Raw genomic sequence first — 22,374 nt, forward strand, 5'->3', positions numbered from 1 at the left:
ATGTTATATTTGTACTATATTCGTTGATTCGAATATGATAGTGCATGAATACGAATACGAATATATGCGTAGTATAAATGACTTATAAGCTGACATATGTTGAACTTATAAGTTAATTACATTGATACGTTACTCGAATTAATCAAGTAAGAAATAAAATTTATAAACAATTAATAATTGCATATGACTACATTTAATCTGCCTTGGTTGGTAGCGATGCAACCTCGTTCGTTTTTGTGACCTTGTGGATTGTTGCTACGTAAACGATCCCTTCCTCATCAAGATGGCTTGTGATAACGTGGTCTAAAATTCATCGCATAGGCGGCGTATTATCTTTTTCGGAATATATAACTTGGAAATTTTCTGCTCCACTTTGATGCCATTTCCTCCATATTGTTGATTGCGCTAATGCTTTCCACGTTTGTTTTAATTTTTGATAATATTGACATGTAAAGAATCGTGATGCTGGAATCTGCCATCGTCCATACGACTTTAAGTTCGCTTATTATTCAGCTTGCAATTGAGGAAGTGAGTAAGAGCGAATAAGACAAAGCGTTAAGAGAAAAAGGGGAGAAGGTGAAAGTTAAGGTTTGCCTTTGAGCGTACATGTGAAGTATTTTTGTAAGTACATGTAAATAAGAGAAAAATAATTATTCTCCTAATTAATAAAGTATTTAAGATATGTCATATATTATAGCATATATTCGATAAATATGAAAGAATTTAAATAAGAGAAAAATAATTATTCTTATATTCTTTAATAATGTAGATAGGTAATTATTATATTAATTAAGATTATAAATTAATAATATTTATTTATAATTAAGATATAAATTTAATATAATTATTTTATATTTAGATTAATAATCTTTCATTGTATATTAATATAGATTATTTTATATAAGGAAAATATTTATAAGTTTTTTTAAAAAAATAATTATTTGATTGAAAGAATTTAATTTTAATATAAAAAGAAAATATTAATAAGTATGAATTATAAATTGTAATTATTTAAATTATATAAATATTTATTAATAGATTAGTATGTTGTTATTATAATAATAAATTTAAGAAGAGTATGTATTTGATAGTAATGGTTCCGATGGTGCCATTTTTATTTCTTATGGATTTGTTATGAAAGATATGATGAACAAGATATGATATGAAAGATTGCATCGTTTACAAGTTCCTTAGATTCGAGAGGAGGCAATCATGATTCGTGAGGAGGCAATTTTACTGTTTTATTTTTTCGACATTGTTCGCCATGTTACTCGATCGTTGCATCGATTAACTTATGATATTTGGATGCGTAATGATTTCTTGCACGGATGATGCAAAGCATGTTTTTGAAAAAGCTTGCTGCGGTTTTGATAGCATGTATATATTTAAAAATTTAGGATAATCTTCGCGTTTAATATGCGCCGGAAGAATTTTTTAAACCGTGGTTACTTCTATACAATAATCGTTGATGAGATTGAATGTGTCTGTAAGAATAAGCTTCTCATTTCATGTAAAAATTTAAATAATTGATCCAAGATAAGAAATCCATTCGATCAGAGATCTTCAGACCACGTTGCAGTGCAGTTTTGGCTGATTGTAATAGTCAATCAATGTTGCTCCAAGCGAGAACATAATTCGACGCGGTAATGTTTATAAATGAAATGAATGACGCGAGTTCGCCTTGTGGACATGATTTTAGATAAATTAAACGTTTACAGTCGTCCGGGAAACGATTATTGTGAATGGAATATTTGAATTGATTCGCGAAACCGGGCCAATCTTTATATCGGCCGCTAAAATTGGACAGTGCGATTCGCGGTAGATATATCGTTTTATCATCGTTTAGATTACAAAACTTTACTCGCGTTTACTATTACTATTAATCTTTCTGCAATTGACAATGTTTTTACGTAATTATTCTCAATATCAAGTTTTTCATCTAAGTACGTCCACGCAACGGGGAAGTACTTTAATAAAGTATCTTGAATTTCATTGAAAATAATAAAGCTTTCCTTCATATGATTAATTTTTGACCTTAAATGATATATGTTTCCATTTATTCGACAAAATTGAATTATATCTTTAAAAAGCATTTTAATTGAGCTTTGAAAATTCGACGCTTAAACTTTAAGCCATTTAAGTTTTCTACGGCAGAGGCTTCCACTGAGGAAGAGAATAGGAAAGGAAAAATAAATAATCTTACTTGAAAGATGTAATGCTACCAGATTGATGAGTCTGGCGGACTTTATCACTGCGATTTCCGACAGTTCGTTGATTCTCTGATAATTCGTTTTTTGCGATAGGCTGCTAGTAAACTCGACTGGTTCGTTTCCTTACGTGGTGATTTGACTGGTTCTTAGGCCGCTCACAGGATCAGTGTCACCAATATTCACCTTGAAAGACCAAAATTATATTGCGTCGTGATTAATTGAAGCCAAAATAGAGGCAAATTATTGTTAATAATTAAACTGAATACTTTTTCCAATTAAATTTACTCCTACATCTTCCCTCTTATTATTAATTAATCTATTTATATAGTTTAATTAAAACATTTTATTTTCAATAAAAAAATAATATTAATATATTTATCAATTTAAAATTAATATAATCCTTTATATTAACTTAAAATTTTTTCTCTATATATTTACATATATAAGAAATAAACTATATAAAGCTTCTAACATTATCTTAATGATTAAAAATCATTTTATTTCTACTATTTGTAAACTCTCTATAACAATTATTTAAAAACAATCTATGTTACTCTAATATCTTCAATATTAAGCTCTTTATTTAAGCTATTTAAATTATCTATAGATTAATTAATAAATAATTATCATATAAATTAAAAAATACATAAATATAAATAAATTTAAATATATAAATTTATTCAACATTAACAAATGAAATAAATTTTTAATAAATCTCTCCTTTATTCTATAAACAAGCAATTACGAGAGTGCTTTCAGATACGCTTTTCACATCGGTCCAGTGATGATAGTCGATTTGCACGGAGAATCTTCCCCAGTTTCTTTCTAATCCAATCACTGGACGCGATTAATAAGAGCGACAACACAAGGTTAGGATTACGCTGAAGGTCATTAACAAAAGACCGTTCGGCACGTTCTTGAAAATTACTGAAAGAATGTGAATTCTTTTGAAGGATCCCATGGAACTCGTGAGAGTATCTGCTCTAATGCGTATCCGATGCGCAGCAATGAATATAGTGTGAATTAAATATCGCAATATATTGGGTTGTTCGGAAAGTAATTTCGTTTTTTCCCGACAGAGGATTTAATTGTATTTTTTTGCATCCAACTTCACACTTAAGCCGCATAATCATTATATATTTTGAAAGCTGATATAACAAGGCTTGTGTGTGAAAAAGTCCAATTGATTCTACACAGTAGTTTTTGGTTCGTGACCTTTTAAATATGGAGAGCAATAAGCAACATTTTCGTCATATTTTACTTTTTTATTATAGAAAAGATAAAAAATCTTGTTCAAGCCAGAAAGAAATTAACCGATGTGTTGACAGTTCGCCAATGCCAGAACTGCTTTGCAAAATTTCGATCCGGCAATTTTGATGTCGAAGATGCATCATGTTCTGGAAGGCCGGTTTTAGCTGATAAAGACACGATAAAGGCATTAGTTGATGCAAACTGGCGAATAACAACACGTGAGATCGGTGAGAGGTTAAATTTATCAAATTCAAGTGTTTATGACCACTTGAAAGGCCTGGGTTTAATCTCGAAGCTCGATATATGGGTTCCCCATGTTCTCACGGAGAGAAATTTGTGTCGTTTTTTTTTTTGAGATTTTACCGGATAACACAACAATTAATTCGGAAGTTTACTGTCATCAGCTGAACAAACTGAATGATGCATTTCAACAGAAAAGGCCAGAATTAATCAACAAAAAAGGTGTAGTGTTCCACCAAGATAATGCGAGACCTCATACAAGTTTGGTCTCTCGCCAAAAGTTTTTACAGCTTGAATGGGATACAATGCCACACCCACCATATTCTCCAGATCTGGCATCTTCGGATTATCATTTGTTCCGGTCACTATAAAATTTTTTAGACGGTAAAACTTTCACTTCAAATGAGGAGGTCAAAAATCACCTCGATCAGTTTTTTGCCAGCAAAGACCAAAAATTTTACGAGCGTGGAATCATGTTACTACCAGAAAGATGGCAAAAGGTATTGTACCAGAATGGCCAATATATAAATTAATAAAATATTTGTACATTATACGAAAATTGTCTTTTATTTTCACAAAAAAAAATAAACAAAAAAACGAAATTACTTTTCGAACAACTCATTATTTGTTGAAGTGAGATACAATGCTAGATGTGTTCGTGTATATTAACGTAAAGTTAGTTATGCTAGCTATTTCTAAAAGAGTAATCTTTAATACGACTCGGAGATCTGAACGATGTAAGTTCGAAAGGTTGATTGACTTTTTGGTGTCTCTCGAAATGTCCGCAAGAACAGTAATGAGAGTAGGAAAGAAGTAAAACAGAGCGGAAATGAAATACAATCAATTCATGGAAAAGAAAGATGACTATTGATCGGAGACAGGTCAGGATATTTCTTTCAAATGTTTAAACAATCCTATGTGTTATCCTTTTGTTCTGATGATTTTGTAGACTAGAGGGTGTCAATGGATATTTCAAGCATCTACTTTCAATATTTATTTATTGTCCGATCAAATACATTATTGAAGCTATATGCTTGACTTTATGCTACATTTAAAAAATACATAACCTTATGCAATGTTTTTTTTATCTATGCTCTTTTATAGTGAGTATTCAAAGAATTCGCAAAGGTAAATATTTCCAATAGTGATATATAACCCTTAGGAGAAAGTTCCGTGGACACTTGAGAGACGCACGTGTAAGTGAACAATTTTTAAAAAGTAAAATGATCGAAAGGATATGCATATGGATATGGAGAATAATCGATAGGAGAAATCAAAAGGAGAGAAAAAAGAATAATAAAAAAAAAAAGAGAAAAAAAAAGAAAATAAATAGAATGAAAATCAAAATTATTGGTACCATATTAATATTTATAATGATGTAATTTGTAATTTATGATTGCGTCAATATTTCCTAAATTAAAACTAAACGGCGCACGCTCGAGCACGAAGTCCAGGATTGGGTGTGAAGGTGTGATGGAAAAATAGGGAGGGAAACCGGAACTTCTCACTCGAATTGATTGTAACTGTCATTCGTTAAAAGACAGCGTATGTGATGTGTCAAAAGCAAAGAAATATATACCGAAGAAGAAGAGCATTCAGAAAAGATAACGAATATAAAATGGCTGATAAAGTGACAATAATGAAGACACTCCTCGTATTTTTCTCTTGTATATTTTGGGTAAGATAAGTGATATTTGAATTTTATAATTTTTCATATCTAATGGAAGACTTTATTTTTATAGACTTTTTTTCTTATATCAGGCAATTGTATAATTCTTAATTAAAAACACTATATTATACACTATTTTGTACAATTTTATATCCAATACTATGATTTATTGTTTTATAATATACTATATTATTTGCTATAGAAAATTATATAACTTTTTTATTTTTTATTTTTTCTTTTTTTTTTACATTATATTTTATACAGTGTAATTTATCTTTGATATATTATTCTACAATATTAAATCAAAAAGAATGTATAATTAGAGATATCTAAATTAGAATATTTTTGTTTAATTATTTACATGATTAATCACTTGACATACGATGACGTCTCTGAAACGTCATTCATTTCATGTGCCATTGTAGACTTTGACGTCTCCGAGACGTCAAGAACACCGGGCAGTATATAATTGAGCTAAATTAAATGGTATCTTACGGACGCGTCAATGCTCATTTTAATTGTATATCAACTGATTAATTAGTATAATCGTACATAAAATCAACTGCTGCACAACAGTTTGCTATTTGACGAATCAATGACACTAGTTGATTTGCTCATTTGTTTGTTTGACATTAATTGAATAGCTTGTTTATGGATTAGTTAATCGATTAGAATAGAGATACATGATACAATTGTTTTGGAGAAAAACCGCAAACGAAACAATATTGATTGATTGATTCTGTAATTGAACCGTTTATTTTGAAAGTGGCCTATGTTCATTTATCTTCAAATCGAGATATTTAAGGATTTGCGTTTCAATGAGTTTAAAAATATACGTATAGGATACTAATGAGTCATACTACTTAAGTGTATCTAAGGGTGTTAAATTTATAATTCCTATTAAAATAATGGCAATTATTAAGTGAATAATATGCGTTTTCTTATCAAGAATGGAGTTAGGCCACTTTCAAAATTAACAATCAGATTCATTATAAAATTTGAAGGTGCCTAAATCCATTCAACATAATTTAAGATGCTTCAAATTGAAAAAAACAATACTCAATTTATTTTACATATCTTTAAAACATTTCGAAAAAATAATTTATGCGAATCAAAACATTTTTTAACTACATAACGTACAAAATTACAAATATAAATTTATTACAAAACAATTTACTACTCATCTAGATTTTGTGTATGTGAAAGGGATATGAAGAAACCATGATGTTCCGGTGATATATATCGTAATAGGTCAATTATGTCCTTGAATTTTGCTGTTGTAATTTGTCTGATATTTTTATACAGTGGTATCAATACAATATTTTCGAAGTTTCTTAGTCTACCCCGATGTGGTAATAAATTCAGGACTTTAAAATTTTCATTTTCATTCATTGATGTCTTATAGAAAATTTTATACGGTTTATTTCTGACAAAACGCATCCAACATATTTTTAACCAGTTTATTGATTCTCCATTAGAATTCTTTACTCTTTTAAAAATTGCGTCTTCTAATTTTGTTGGTACAAAATCTTCTTGTCTCATTTCATTTACAATAAAATTATTACCTTTCCGACACTTTTTAATAATCTTGTAATAATCTTGGGGAACGAACAGTAAATTATTTTTTTTTAATGACATTTCTACTACGCCAAAATCTCTATCATTTGGTAAAAACGAATGTCCTGATATTAAAAGTTTGTAATCTACGATTTCCACATTATTTTCCAAAGTTCGGACAATTTTTAACCACATTAAACCTACTTTAATGTTTCTATTTTGCCCGGCGCAAATGTCACTGTATGCTATAATGTGTCTTTCTATAATGTGTTTCTTTTTTTTTTTTTTTAAACGAATATTGTTCTATAATTCTGTTTCTTTTTCGATTTCTTTTTAAATCATTAGTTACTATTTCTTATAAGTATAAATGGAGTTAAGCCACTTTCAAACTACACGGTTCAATTATTGAACTAACTCTGAAAACTTATGTGTCAAGAATTATCGTATTTGCTCAGAATATAAGTAATTTGAAATACTTTACTGATAAATAACAAAGAGTTGTACATGTAATTATGGCAACCGGAAAAAAATTGACAAATGGAGTTAGGCCACTTTCAAAATAAACGGCTCAATTAAACCTTTTGGTTTTAGTCTTTTAATTAATATATCTTCCGTTTGTATGATACGAAACTTCATTTCACAAAATTTCAAGGAGAGTCTGACGTTTTTTCTGTTAAAAATAAAATTTTTAATGTTGATTGAAATTTTTAAATAAATAAGTAGAATACTTAGAAAGTATACTGAAAGATTAATTGAATATTATTAACATTTTCAGAAGACTCTAATGCATTTTTAATAAAAATAACATAAAAAATGAATCAAAATATTTTGACGATTTTTAATGATTTTTTTTTTAAATATTAATGTTTAGATCGTTTAATTGGAATAATAATGAAGTATTCGAAAATAATAATTTAAAAATGTTCAAGCATTTCAATATGTCCTATTAACATTATCATCATTAATATTATCTTTTAAATAATGAATCTTATGTTAAAATATAATTCATATGAAGTTTATTAATTATTATACGTTCTCGGGAAAATTAATAAGAATGATCAATCGAAATAATAATAATTGATATTTATTTATACGTGCATATTTATCTATAACTTTTTTTCGTAGGCAACAGGTATGCTAATAGTGGGTGCGAGCATATTGATACGTTTTAAATTTGAAGATTATTATATTAACAATCCGATAGGAGGTCGAACAATGATATTAGCACTTGCTATACTTGGTATAGTTTGGATGCTATCTGCACAATTTGGATGCTGTTCTACGATTCTAAAGCGTTCTGGTTTGATCTATCTGGTAAACTGTAAAACAATATTTTATTTTCAATTAAAAGAAAAATTATAGAAGAATAATGAAATGAAAAAAATGTGTTAAATTAATGTTTCGTTCAATTCGCAGTATGGAGCATTTTTAACGACCATATTGTTATTGGAACTTGGTGCAGTTACATTGATTTACATTTGTATTCAAACGATAAACGAAAGATTGATTAGCATGTCAGCGTCTGATCCTAATAAAATATACACCGAGGTATAATCAAGAAAATTTAGTAAAATATTTGTAATAATATAAAAATATCTCGAAATAATAATATTTAATATTATATTCCCTAATAATTACAGAGTTGTTGCCAAATTATATTTAGAGTCGTCAAGAGTAATGTCGAATTAACGGATAGTATTATTATTGGACTATTATTATTTCCAATAATTGGAGCATGTTTAACAAGTTTTTTAGTTGATATGATTAATATCGCAGAAATTGAACGCCGGAGAACCGATCGCGTATAGGATAGACATTTCATAGATTATCAATAAAATAATCATGTAAGTAATATTATTCATTTGTTAAATATGATCGCTTTAATTGTATTATTGTAAAAATTAATCATAACATTGAATAAATCCAATGTACATCGATAATTCTAAACAATTGATATTATTAATAATTCTAATCAATATCCATAAAATTATAATAATTATTGATATTACTAATTGATATATTAAGTTGAGGAGAAAGTTTCTTCGTATTTTAATGCAAAAGTAAATCAAATTTTTGATATAATTATAACCTTTCTAAAAATACTCAGTAATACGTCACCTTTTAAATGCAAGCCATTATTAACAGATTGATTGATTAATACTACCAGAGTTGTACGATCGTAATATCAATGGCTGAAAGAATACAAAGAAACTTTTTTTCTAATTTAAGTCAATATAAATATCGATTTAAAAAATAAAATGAAACAGAAATTTCAACAATTTCTATAAATTATAACTTTACGTAACTGCGATAGCTGGTTTATTGTTGATCTCTACTGTTAATTTTATTCTTGTTAATATTATTGAAGTTAATATTATTGAAGTATATAATGCTATCACCATTATACGTTTATCCTATCGGAATATAAGCTTGTATTGATTATTTTCTCCTCACCCACATATAATAATCGGTTTCATTTGTGGTAAAGTAAATAGTGTTAGTAGACTGTGAAATCGTTCTTTTCAGTCTCTCATATGTGTATCTCTCTTTGATGGTAACATATATCTCCGTGGTAGATACGATGTCAGTACATATTTGTTTCACGATAAATGTATAGAAAATAATAAATATAATTGACACGTATAAAAATTAATATATAAATTTTCGACAAAAATAGGAATATGTCGAATATTTTTTTGTAAATAATTATTGAATACTTATATATATTATATTATTTTAATACAAATTAAAACGAATTCATTTCTACACTACCCATGAAGTAAAACTTCTACCGTTATTTTTTTTATGTGGTTTCCCCTGTAAGACTAGTTCATTCTAATCTACATCGACTATTACTACTACTACTACTACTACTACTACTACTACTACTACTATTACTACTGAAACTAATAACAATAGTAATATAATATAATGTAATGTAATAATAATAATAATAATAATAAAAATGTACTTAAACATTATTTATATACATAGAAATATTATTTAACACGTTGACTGCCACGAGCGTTTTCAGTAAAATCTCCTTGAGGTCACGCGTATCGTGAAAAATAATAAGAAATTAAAAAAAGATTTTATTAAAAAATTTGTTTATAATAAAAAAAAAAAAAAAAGAAAAAAAATTCTTTTTTAATTTTTTTTTATTTAAAATTTTTTTATTTTAAAATTTAAAGAAAACAACAACTTATTGTTCAAGTTGTCCCGACCAACCTCAGCTCTGTATAGAATGTTTTAAAGTTTTACATTCTACATAATTTTCTTAATAAACCATTTTCGTATTATTTTTATAACAATAGTTTATATTAATAAATATTCATTATAAATTTAAGTTTATATTAATAAATATAATTTATATTAATTAATATTCAATAGCTTTGTTACTTCCTCTGCGAAAATTTTTTCAATATATTTAATCTTCAAATATATTTAATATTTTTTCAAACACATACGAATATCCTTCGCAAGTAGTCAAAGAAATGTCACCCCAATACGGATGACACGGCCCAATTAGAAATTCTATTGTCACCCGAATATGGGTGACGTGGCAGTCAACGTGTTAATACATTTTATATTATAATAGTAAAGACAATTAGCTTCGACTTATCGTGAGTAAGAAACAGTATGAAAACAAATGCATAACGATCATTAGATAGTAAGACAAGAAGAAACTATAACAAACGGAAACAAAAGAAATGTTTTTTACTTTTCATCAGGTATCGTTTCATTATTTGCATTCCGTTGTTCGCCGCTGCGACAGCATCCATGAACAACTTCGTATTTTTATACATGTAGCGAGATATTTTGGTATAAAATAAAACCTGGTTTTGTGCGGTCCTTTTTTATGCGATTTTATTTTTGTGCGATTTTTTTCGTGCGATTTATTTTTATGCGATATATGAATCTTATCGACGTTAGCACCAATTTAATGTTTCCTATCAATGTACATATACATTTTGTGGACGAACTTTGATTACGTGATCTCCTTGACAAAGATGTATCTGGACTTCGCAATGCTCTGTTCATTTGTTTTAAACAATCTCTTGACAAGGCAGAGTCAGTTACGTACATATTGTAATGATCCTGGACGAGATGATTAAGGACCAAACTGTCAATGATAATGACATTATCAATAGTTTGGTAGATTATGATAATGGACAAGAAGAACTGGAATCTATTACTGCAGATAAAATATATGCAGGAATCCAGATTTCTACAAAATTGGAAACGCATTTTCTTAAAATAGATACCAATGCGGAAAGACGCTTAAAATTCCAAAAAGAGTTGAGATCATGCATGTCTCGTTATCGTGACGTTTACAAGCAATTGACTAGTCGACCGTCGTCACAAAAACTGATCACTGACTTTTTATGGTACCAAAAAACAAATCAATTGAAATCCTATCTTCAAGCGACGAAAGCGATTTTGAATCAATTCATCACAAGAAGATGCGCGTTTTGGATTACGACGAGTAACACCAAACTATTTAATGTATAATTTGAAAATTTCTCCATTGTATATGTACAATGAAGAATTAAATATTTTTACTATTTCTTCAGGTCTAATTTAATTATTTAATTTAATTGAAGGCGTTCTCTCATTTCTATTCTATTTCATAAATTATTGATGTATTTTCTAAGTCCGACTTTTTTTATGCGGTCCCTATCCACCGCATAAAAAAAATTTTAGGTAGTATATCGTACAAAGTTGTTTATTATATGTAAGAATTTATAAAATTTCCGAATATTTTTTTGTACGATTTCTTTTATGCGTTCCCTATCCACCGCACAAAAACAGGTTTTACTGTATGCTTATTGTAATCAATCTGGCGAAATACTCCTGGAATAGCTGAATAGCTCATAGTAAAAATGACTCGAAGTTGTTGATATTAAAAATTGCTCGAAATGCAAAGGATTAGACGTATCTATGAATGGGCGATTATGCGTTGAAATATTAAGAACACGATTTGTTAAATGTTCGTGCATAAAACCATCACGTAAAATGACATGGACGAGGATCTAGATTCGTAATTCAGGAATCGAAGTTCTCGCAACTATATAATTATGTTAATTTTTTTTATCGTATCAATGTAAATGAAAATAATTAATTAATTTATATTTTTTTTCTAATTTGATAATTTAATAAAGCTGTAGTATTTGATCTCTTACATTTATTTCTTCTACTGATGATTGACGTGAATTTCACGATGATCTATGCTAGATCACAGCAGAAGTATAATTTTGTTTAATTACAAATGTATATAAAGTATATATATATATATATATATATATATATTTGTTTATTATTTTTTCAGAATTAATCAATAATGAACATATATATTATATATTATTTTTAGTAAAGATCAATACACGAATTTGTTTCCACATCATCTGTGAAATTCTTTTCCCAGCCCTATTTTATTATAGTTTACTTTGTAGAAGTTAACTTCATATTATTATTATTACTATTACTATTACAATAATAATAAATAGAGCTAATGTATTTTTAATGTATAAAATCTAAAAGGAACTACAAATTTTTCAAAAATTTAACAATATTTTAAAAACTCAGATCCATTGACATTACGTAAAGTAAAAATAATTATTATCCTAATATATAAATAATTTTAGATATGTCATATATTATAATATATAAATAAATTCTTATAATTATTTTTATACTCTTTAATAATGTAATTAGGTAATTATAATATAAATTAAGAACGATAATTTAATATAATTTATTGTTTATTAAAATATAAAATAATTATTTTATAATCTAAATTATAATCTTTCAATGTAATTTAAAATAAGAAAAATTATAGTAATAAAAATATTTAATAAATCTTTTAAAAAAATAATTATATAATTATAAGAATTTAATTGTAATATAAAAATAATGTATAAATAGATATATAATTATAAATTTTAATTATTTAAGATATAAAAATATTTATTAATATTTGACACGTTAATTTCTTATTTTTCCATCTGGAAAAATCATCTGTCCAAAGCTCATTATAATAATCAAGGTAATTACTGTATCTGGAAATATTCAGAAAATCTTACTATCAGCTGTTAACGCACACAAACAGACAGCCAATCATTACTTTATGTATATAAACACACGTCATTTAAGCGTGTATATGAAAAACAATAATGGAATTACAACATTTTTCTCTTTTACTGCAAATTTCGAGAGTTACCACAGTACAAAACATTTTCTTGGCGAAAAATGTCAAAAATATTTACGCCATCAATGAGAACAGGAGTAATTTACGATCAATTTTGATAAATACGATCTTATTTTAATGAAAAATATTTAATACAAGACACATCTTTCTAGATTTTTTAAATAAGTTTTGTATTTGTGCATAAACTATTTTCGAAGAAATATCTTTCAATATTACGATTTTTTTCAAAGAAAATAAAACTTTTTCAAAAATTTAAAAAAGATGTATCCTAAATTGTACTTTTCCCTTTAAAATAAGAATCTGATTATCAAAATAAGTTAAAAATTACATCTATTCTCATTGATGGCGTAAACTATTATAAAATCAAGGGTAACGGCTCCAAGCGTAGCATTTACACCATTGCAAGAAAGATATTTTCAAAATATTTATTATATTATATCATTTATCATAGAGTCTAAAAATACATCAAATCATTTTAATTATAAAAAAAAAATAAATAAATAAAAAAAAAATTACTTTTTATTATACTTAAATTTACTTATCTTAGATAAATATTATTGTCTACAAAAATAAAAAAATAATTTCATTAGGAATAGTTTCGTTTCCATGTCGTACGTAATTATTAATAATAGTTATTCCTATTATCATAATTATTAATAATATAAATATATAAATATATAAATATATAAATAATATAAATATATAAATAACATAATTATTAATAATAGTTATATCCTATTATAATGGATATCAGGAGTCATTAATAAATTAATAAATTAGTTCATATTATAAACATTATAATGTATCGATCAGTCAAACAGAACGGTGCTTTTCAATATAAATAGTCACACATACATATGCAACTGAAGAATCAACTACAACAAAATAGTAGTAGGTCATGTGTTTACGGGTTTGTAGGAGGGAGTAAGAAAGAATAAATACAGGTTCTATAGAGAACGAATAATCGAACGGGAAGAAGAGATAAATAGCGAGTAAGAGGGAGGAAGTAAGAGAGAGAGAGAGAAAGAGAGAGAGAGAGAGAGAAAGAGAGAGAGAGAGAGAGAGAGAAAGAGAGAGAGAGAGTTATAACGAATGAGTGAGAGGGAAGAAAGTATGTGGAACCGGCCAGAAGCAAGTGTGTGCATGTCGAAAAATAATTCCGACTCACTTGCATTACCCACGTGCTTGAATTTTATTTCTGCGTGTGTGCGCGTTTTTTAAATTTTTTTTATTTTTATTTATTCATCTTCTTTTGAAAATCTTAAATAACAATTAACCAACAAGTTCGAGATTTCATACTTGCTTGTCGCATTTAATGCAATTAAAAATACTTGCTTCTCTTGAGACAGTCTTCTCGGTTTTAAACTGCATTTAGTTTAATTCAAACAACAGGCAGGAAAGAGAAAATAATGTAAGCCAATATATAGTTTCTCGGAAAGTTGAAGTACCTCCTAGAAAACATTGCAATTAATCATCCGTTTATTAGAAAGGCCGTCATTATCGGGAATTAAACGAAGTAATTAAATATCGGCTAATTAAAAGTCTCAGAATATATTTCTAAAGTTTTATACTTTCGCGTTGTAAATGTTCTAACGATTAATGTGTCCTTTCTTTTTATTTGTTTATTATTTTTTACTTTTTATATTTTTATTTATTTATCTACTTTTTTATATGGAAAATCTAAAATAACAATTAACGAACAAGTTCAGTGTTTCAATTTGAATTTTTCATAGTCTCTCATTGACGTATTTTCTAAACGGATAATGCTAACATGAGATTTGTCCATATCGCTCATCTCTCTCTTTCTTTCTCTCCTCCCCCTCTAGCTCTCTCTCTCTATCTCAAGTTCACAATATCGCGACAGTCTATTGCCCGTCCAGTAAAATCAGTTGCAAGAGCAAATTTATACTAATTCAAGGACATGAACTAACAAAGCGTTTCGACCTTTAATATATTTTCAAATGCAACATCTGCTCGTGGAACAGATGCGTTTACCACAGACGATCAGTTTACATTTATAAAGAGGTTTTCATAAGGGAAACCTGTTGCCAGCTACAATTAATTCTCATTTTTATTTGTTCGCATTATAATGTATTTCCCATCGCATATATGCCTACATATGCACGTATATATACATTATATATGTAGTCTCAATCGTGCATCGGCAATAGAAACTACGAAAAATTTCCAAAATAAAACAATTGCTAAATAGTAAATCTTCATTAATTATATTTTCAATGATATATTCCCTTCATATTATTAATGTTCTCAAATTTATAACTATTTTTTTCGTTCAGTAATTCGTTATACATTTCATTTAATAGTTTCATTTTAAATTTTGTCGATTTTTCGTCCTTTCGAATTTCTATACCTTTATAAATTAAATAAATATTTATTAATTAAAAGAAAAACAAAAAAAATATATATACATGTATTACATATATTACGTGGACCGGAAAGTAATTTCGCTTTCTTAAATTAAATTCAAACGAATAAATTTTTAACAAATTTTTATTTTTAATCACAATCAAATATCGACATGTGCAGAAATGACATTACTTTCCGATCCACCTAATATATATTGGATATTCTTTGTAATCCTGTCTGGAAGATATAGACTGACTAATTTGAATCATTTATTCTTGCTTCGATTGTATTCATAAATGCATTATAATTAAAATACTACAACTTTTTACTCTTTCGCTGTTCTATTCAAGATTTTACTCATTACTCTTTATTACTGCTCTTTTTGTTACTCTCTATCGGTCTATTGAGATCTTTCATCGCTATTTTTGACTCGATCTACTCAAAAATGTCCCTCCATTGTTCTTTTTCTCACGTATATCCCGTAGCCTTTCTCATTCTCATTCTCATTCTCATTCATGCATACGCATTTGGTAATTCATATTGCTTTTTGTCCTATTGATTACTCCGACTTTCGACTAATTTGTCTCATACAAATATACAAAACTAATTAACACTAGACCTTCAAACGTACCCTCGGCCATTCTGCAGGTATATTCATGCTCGAATGTTTTTTTTTCACGCTCTTTAACGTCGTATCATCTTTTCTTTTCTTTAAAATCACTTACCATCAATTGACCACAATTTGCCGACACATTTTACACTTTACTATGCACTTTCTAATAATTTATTATCTGTCTCACTTATTCCTTCACATACATTCATCGTACTCCGAGTTAAAATAATATTTACGATGTTGTTTATCTTACACACTACGTACCTACACAATTTCTTTTCTTTTTATCTTGTTGTCTAATCTAATTTTTAAATTGTTGTTGTTTTCTATTCTTTGATTTTTGTACTTTTCTGTTCAAAAATACATGAAGATATAGATTTTGTCCGATTCCTTGTGTGGTTTCTCGTTCATAGATAATTTCCCTGGTAACTCCAAAACATCACCGTCAACTTCATCATGCTGTTCTTCGTTCGAACTTTGATGACCAAATAATTTCTCAGTACGCCTTGTCATTCCAGCGTGACAGTCTTGCATCTCTTTGATTTTTTTCGTCAGAACGTCGAAATTTCTTCCCTCTCCTTAATGGCACGCTTTTTAAGGGTGCTTCTTGGGTTAGCAGTTCCATATCAAGTTTTTTCCATCATTTCCAGAAGTTGCTGCTGCATAGCGTACAACTCTTTCATTTGTGCTTCAATGCCAGAACATCTCTTCATTTTTCACTGCCTCCGTCGCCTGCATCGCGACTCTCTTCGTTGTCCAAACAGGATTCTCGTTCTTTACCATCGCTGCTGTTCAGTTACTGAGCGTATCTGCTTCGTGAAGCCTAACAATAATTCTTCCGGTATTATCTGAAGGCATGCTATAGCAATCCCCACTCCTGAAATATCAGCACGATCCCTCGAGGCATGCCCAATACTGATCATCCTAACCCCCCAGAAACTCGACTAAGAAGCAATTCATTGGCTCACGTTGGCTTGACGTCATTGCCACCCCTGCCCTGCACGACCTATGAACTTGGATGATGGTACCTATTTGCCGTATAAGAGAAAGAGAAAGACAAAAAGAAAGAAAAAGAGAATGAAAGAGTGTGAGTGTGTAGAATATGAAGAAATGGTTGAATGGAAGTACTCCATCTCTCTCGCGAGTGACAGAGACGAAAAACGATGTTAAAATTTAGGAAACTTTATTTGGTGCATCCTTCGATCTTTCTTTTACTCTCTATGCAAAAAAAAAAGTAAATCGATTCATTATTTTTTTATTATTGTTAATTTATTCGTCTACCGTGATGAATACTATATTTTATAAATATTATGTAACATGAAATATTCTATATAAATATATTTTTTATAGAAAATAGAGAAAAAAGAAACAAAAATAGGGATTATATATTTGTTTAAAAAAAAAAGAAAGAAAAGAAAAATTCTTTTAATGGTGGGTTGATATAACTACGCCTTTTTCGTGGACAATGTTAAAAGAAACTTTGTATATCAAACAATAAATATGATACATTTATTTCAATTTATCAGGTACACTGTAGTTTAATCAGACAATTACTTTCGGCAGCTATGGCTGTGGTTCCAAGAAGAACGAATGATTTCTTTTTTGTTCCCGATGTTTTCGTTGTCTTTTTTGTTGTTCTCACTTTTTTTGATTAGTTTCCAATGTGTGTGTTTGATAGCACCGAGGCATGTTAATTAATTATGTGTCTTGCCAGAGGAGGCGTAACAGTCGCAACGATGTCGCCACAGCATATACTCACCAGTGCCATCTAACAATGCATTCTAGAAATGTAAAACTAATGAAAAAATAATGGCGCTGTCCATATTAGACGTATAAGGTTAAGTTACCTTAATTTTATAATCAATCTTTGTTTAAAAAATTGATAGATACGTTTGATCCTATGGTTTTTTATAATGATATATTTTCCTTATGTATAACATTTATGTTAAGTTAATACCGATATTCAGATGATATCCAAGAAAATCATTTGCGTAACCATATTCTCAATATATATAGATATATCATAAAACAATATTTTACTATAATGTCTTTATTACGAATTATTCGATATAACGAATTATTCGTTATTTTTCCGTTAAATGCAAGGTAATTATTCTTCTTTAAATCATTATAAGCTTTTAGAAAAAGAAATTATACTTGATGTTACTAATTTTTTTCCTTTTTTATACAAGTCATCTTTGTATATTATTGCTAATATTGAATATCATTAAGGATAATAAATATAAAAATCTTTTTTTCAGAGAATTCCTTTTGAGTAATTCGTCCAAAAGAAAGAGCAATGTCATCGTTCAATTCAAGAGAAACTTACACGTCACAGTTAGTTCATCTATTAAACAAGAGTACAAGAAACAAAAGATTCTATCAAACATTTATAAAGTTGGTTGAAGAACATTAGCAACGGATGCACCTAAACATTAAAAATAAATATGAAACAAGTTTCATGCGAAGCAAATAAACAGAATAATGAAGTAACAAGAAATACTAACTAGTCGCATTTTTCATGGAAAGACTTTTTGGAGTATTTATATCTACATATTTGGTATTTATTGATTTATTTGTCAGTAAGTATGAAAATATTGATCCAAGTAAATCAAGCGTATACAATATAATTATCTTCCTTCAAACGTTTATAAAAATGATGTAACAAAAAATATTCTAATCAAATTAAATTATAGATAGATATAAAATTTATTTATCGACCAACAGAAATTAAATTTATTACGTAATATAAATTTAATTAGTTGTGCAAGTGTTGCAGTACCAAATGAGATATTTTCTACCGTCTTTGTGTAAATCCATATTGTTTCACTACATTCTGTATATTTTTTATTTGTAGAGTGCCCTAATGGTTACAATGTTAAATTCTTGGATACCGCAATCTATTGGCAATATCATAAATATATTGATAAAAATATACCAAGACAAAAAAAATGATTTTACATTGAATACTTTGGAAATGCTTCTTAGACCACCATTTGTGCTGGCACATATATATGTTGCGCAAGTATGCACATTTTATATATTTTCCAAAATTTCAAATATATATTCAAAATATGTACATCGCAAGGCTAAAGAAGTTCTACACAAATTATTGGTCTTGTTATTTCTGTAATAAATGTAATGTTATAGTCATGTTATACTCAATTAAGAGTAGCAGTGTTATTACGTATGCCAACAGTTTTATATTTATTGGTAATCTATTAGGAAAAAACTTGCGTAATTTTTCTACAAAAATTATGGAAGCTGTTGTCTGTGAAGAAGCTATCCAAAATACCAACGGTAAATTAAGAATTATTCTATACTTTAAAATCTGCTCAAATGCTATACCAATGGAACATTGATACGTTGACCATAACACCGAAATAACTTGTTTTGACGTTACGAAAGTATTTTTATTATTCTAAACATATAATGGCAAAATAATAATAAAAATGGTTGTATAAATATGGTCAAGAATGTTATTTTAAAGTATTTTCTTATTAGTCATGTTGTTGAAAATTCAGTGACTGTCAATGTTCTTTCAACTTTTACAATTATAAACATTTGAAGCACTTTTGTGACCGATGACTATAGTGAAACAATTGCGGTCACATATGACCACCGTAGCGATCAACGTATTAATTTATATAATGATCTTTTTCTTTTTTACAGATAAAAGCGTTTGCAGCAGGAAATCAAGAAACAAGTATTTTCTAAAGAAGTTGAGCATGCAACTGAGTTATATGAAAATGTAGAATTTGGTATTGGTTTGTTTTTTAGTAGGAACAGATAGACTAAGCGTAGAAGAAATAAAAATGGCAAAAGATATGATAAGAAATTCCCTGGAACTATTTTATCTACAAGGAGATAAACTCACGTTCACAAATACCATAACTCATAAGATCGAAACCGTAGATTCAACATACATTTCCGTACGCCAATATCTTTTCCCTCCTATATACAAGAAGGAAATAAACAAACGGATAAGCGAGCTCTTAGAAAACGACGTTATTCAACCTTCAACATCGCCTTATAACCTCTCTGGATCGTCCCGAAGAAAGCAAGTGCTGACGGGAATAAAAAATGGAGACTTGTATCCATACTTTGTAAAATGTAGATTATCGAATGCTGAACGAGAAGACTATAAAAGATAGCTACCCTCTGCCTAATATCACCGAGATATTAGATCAACTAGGGAGCGCTAAATACTTTAGTACATTCGACTTGGCCTCTGGTTTCCACCAGATCGTCATGAACAAGGAAGACGCATCTAAAACAGCATTCTCAACACCATACGAGTACTACGAATTTACACGTATACTCTTTGGCTTAAAAAATGCACCATTCACGTTCCAAAGGCTGATGAATTCAATCCTCACTGGACTAGAAGGAAACGAACTCTTTGTAAATTTAGACGACATAATAATCTCTTCTAACTCTCTTTCAGAGCATGTTACCAAATATCGAAAGTTATGTGATCGTCTGAAGAAAGCAGGATTAAAATTGTTACCGGAGAAATGTAATTTTCTAAAAAAAAGAAATGACCTACTTAGGGTATGTAATCAGTTGAGACGGAGTAAAACCGGACCTTGGAAAAATAAGGGCGGTACAAGAATTCTCGGTACCTCGCTCAGCAAAGAACGTAAAACAGTTCTTAGAACTAGCCTGATATTACAGAAGGTTTATAACTAATTTTTCTGCTATTAGTAAACCACTCACTAATCTCTTGAAGAAAGACATACCATTCAGGTACAGAGGACAGCCAAGAGACATTCATTCAAAACATCAGTAAATTTACTGTGTCAAGAACCATCATTACAATATCCAGACTTCTCAAAATCATTCGTCGTTACAATAGACGTATTCAATTACGCTATCGGAGGAATATTAAGCCAAGACGAAATAGGGAAGGCTCTGCCTATCGCATATACCTCGAGATTACTAAACCAAGCGGAACAGAACTATTCGATCATAGAAAAAGAATTATTAGACATTATGTACTCAGTGAATTATTTCAGACCTTATCTTTATGGTACTAGTTTCTCTTTACTAACAGACCACAGGCCCTTAGTATGATTGAATTCCGTGAGAGACTCTACATCGAGATTGATACGATGGTGATTAAAGCTAGCTGAATATAAATATAACATCGTATATAAGGCCGGGAAAAGGAACGTAAACGCGGACGCCTTATTTCGAAACCCCGTAGACCTTCATAAACAAATACTCCCCATAGTAGGGACAAACTCGTGCGAGGAAGAATTGTATACGCCCAAAAGTAAACACGTGCACCCTCAAGAAACTAAAAAATCACAAGATAGGAAAACGGACGACGTAACACATGAAACCACTCAAGCCCTACTTGACGTATACAACGAAACAGACGATACAAGTGACGAAACTTCGACCGACGAAACGTACGCTCACATCGACAGCAGTATAGTAGAAATAAAGGATACAATAATAATGCATAACGGGAATATTACTTTCTTTACTACGACTAATGGAACTCTAGTAGATCTAGACGCAAAAGAGCTAGTAGACAACCATAAATTACCTACCATCACCGACCGACGCAACCCTTGGAAATGTAAAGGTTATTAAGAAAAATGAAAGGTATTTAATAGCGTTACCTGCCAACGAAAGAATCTCACTCTTTATTAAACTAGGGACTCTGGACGAAGTCCTTCATTCTCTTCTTAATGCGGCCACCGAACCACAATTAAAAACAGTAGCAATCTCAAAAGGATCAGTGGGAGATGTATCCTGGGCCGACGTAAGGCGGGAAAGTCGTTCGATCTTTTAGGTAGAGAAACAAAGATTATTATATTAAGGCATGAGATAGAGATACTTAAAGAAACTGAACGAATTGAAATAATACATGACAACCATTCAACGTCTGTACGTAGACATAATCGAAAACTTACTCTAAAATCCGACAAACATGCAATTGGGCAAATTTAAAAAGAGATACTCAAAATTATATACAAAAGTGCAGAAATTGTCAAACGATAAAGCTTGATAAGTTAAAAACTCATTAACCGATGACTATCACTGACACGTTTGGGAAGGCGTTCGATAAAATACCTATGGACATTATAGGTCCGATGCCTACCACGAAATCCGGACATAGCTATTTTTTAACAATGCTAGATCTTCTCAGCAAATATTCTATTGTGATTCCCATTCAACAAGATCATTGGAGGAAATCGCTGATGCATTTATTAAAAATGTAATGTGTCGATTTGGCTCTCCAAAA

At 29.1% G+C, this 22,374-nt stretch overlaps 1 long non-coding RNA gene across 1 annotated transcript; it reads right to left on the bottom strand.

Moving 5' to 3' along the window:
- Positions 1-1,052: 1,052 nt before the first annotated feature.
- Positions 1,053-21,881, bottom strand: LOC146872431 (uncharacterized). The gene is made up of 4 exons (XR_014983186.1): positions 21,749-21,881; positions 17,670-17,896; positions 16,228-17,143; positions 1,053-2,393 (listed from the first exon to the last, which is right to left on the bottom strand). It is a non-coding gene; the product is annotated as an uncharacterized LOC146872431 (long non-coding RNA).
- Between the last annotated feature and the right edge of the window lie 493 nt (positions 21,882-22,374).

This window comes from Vespa mandarinia, chromosome 18 (genome assembly GCF_050613455.1).
Source record: "Vespa mandarinia isolate Hongniang chromosome 18, ASM5061345v1, whole genome shotgun sequence".
Taxonomy (NCBI): domain Eukaryota; kingdom Metazoa; phylum Arthropoda; class Insecta; order Hymenoptera; family Vespidae; genus Vespa; species Vespa mandarinia.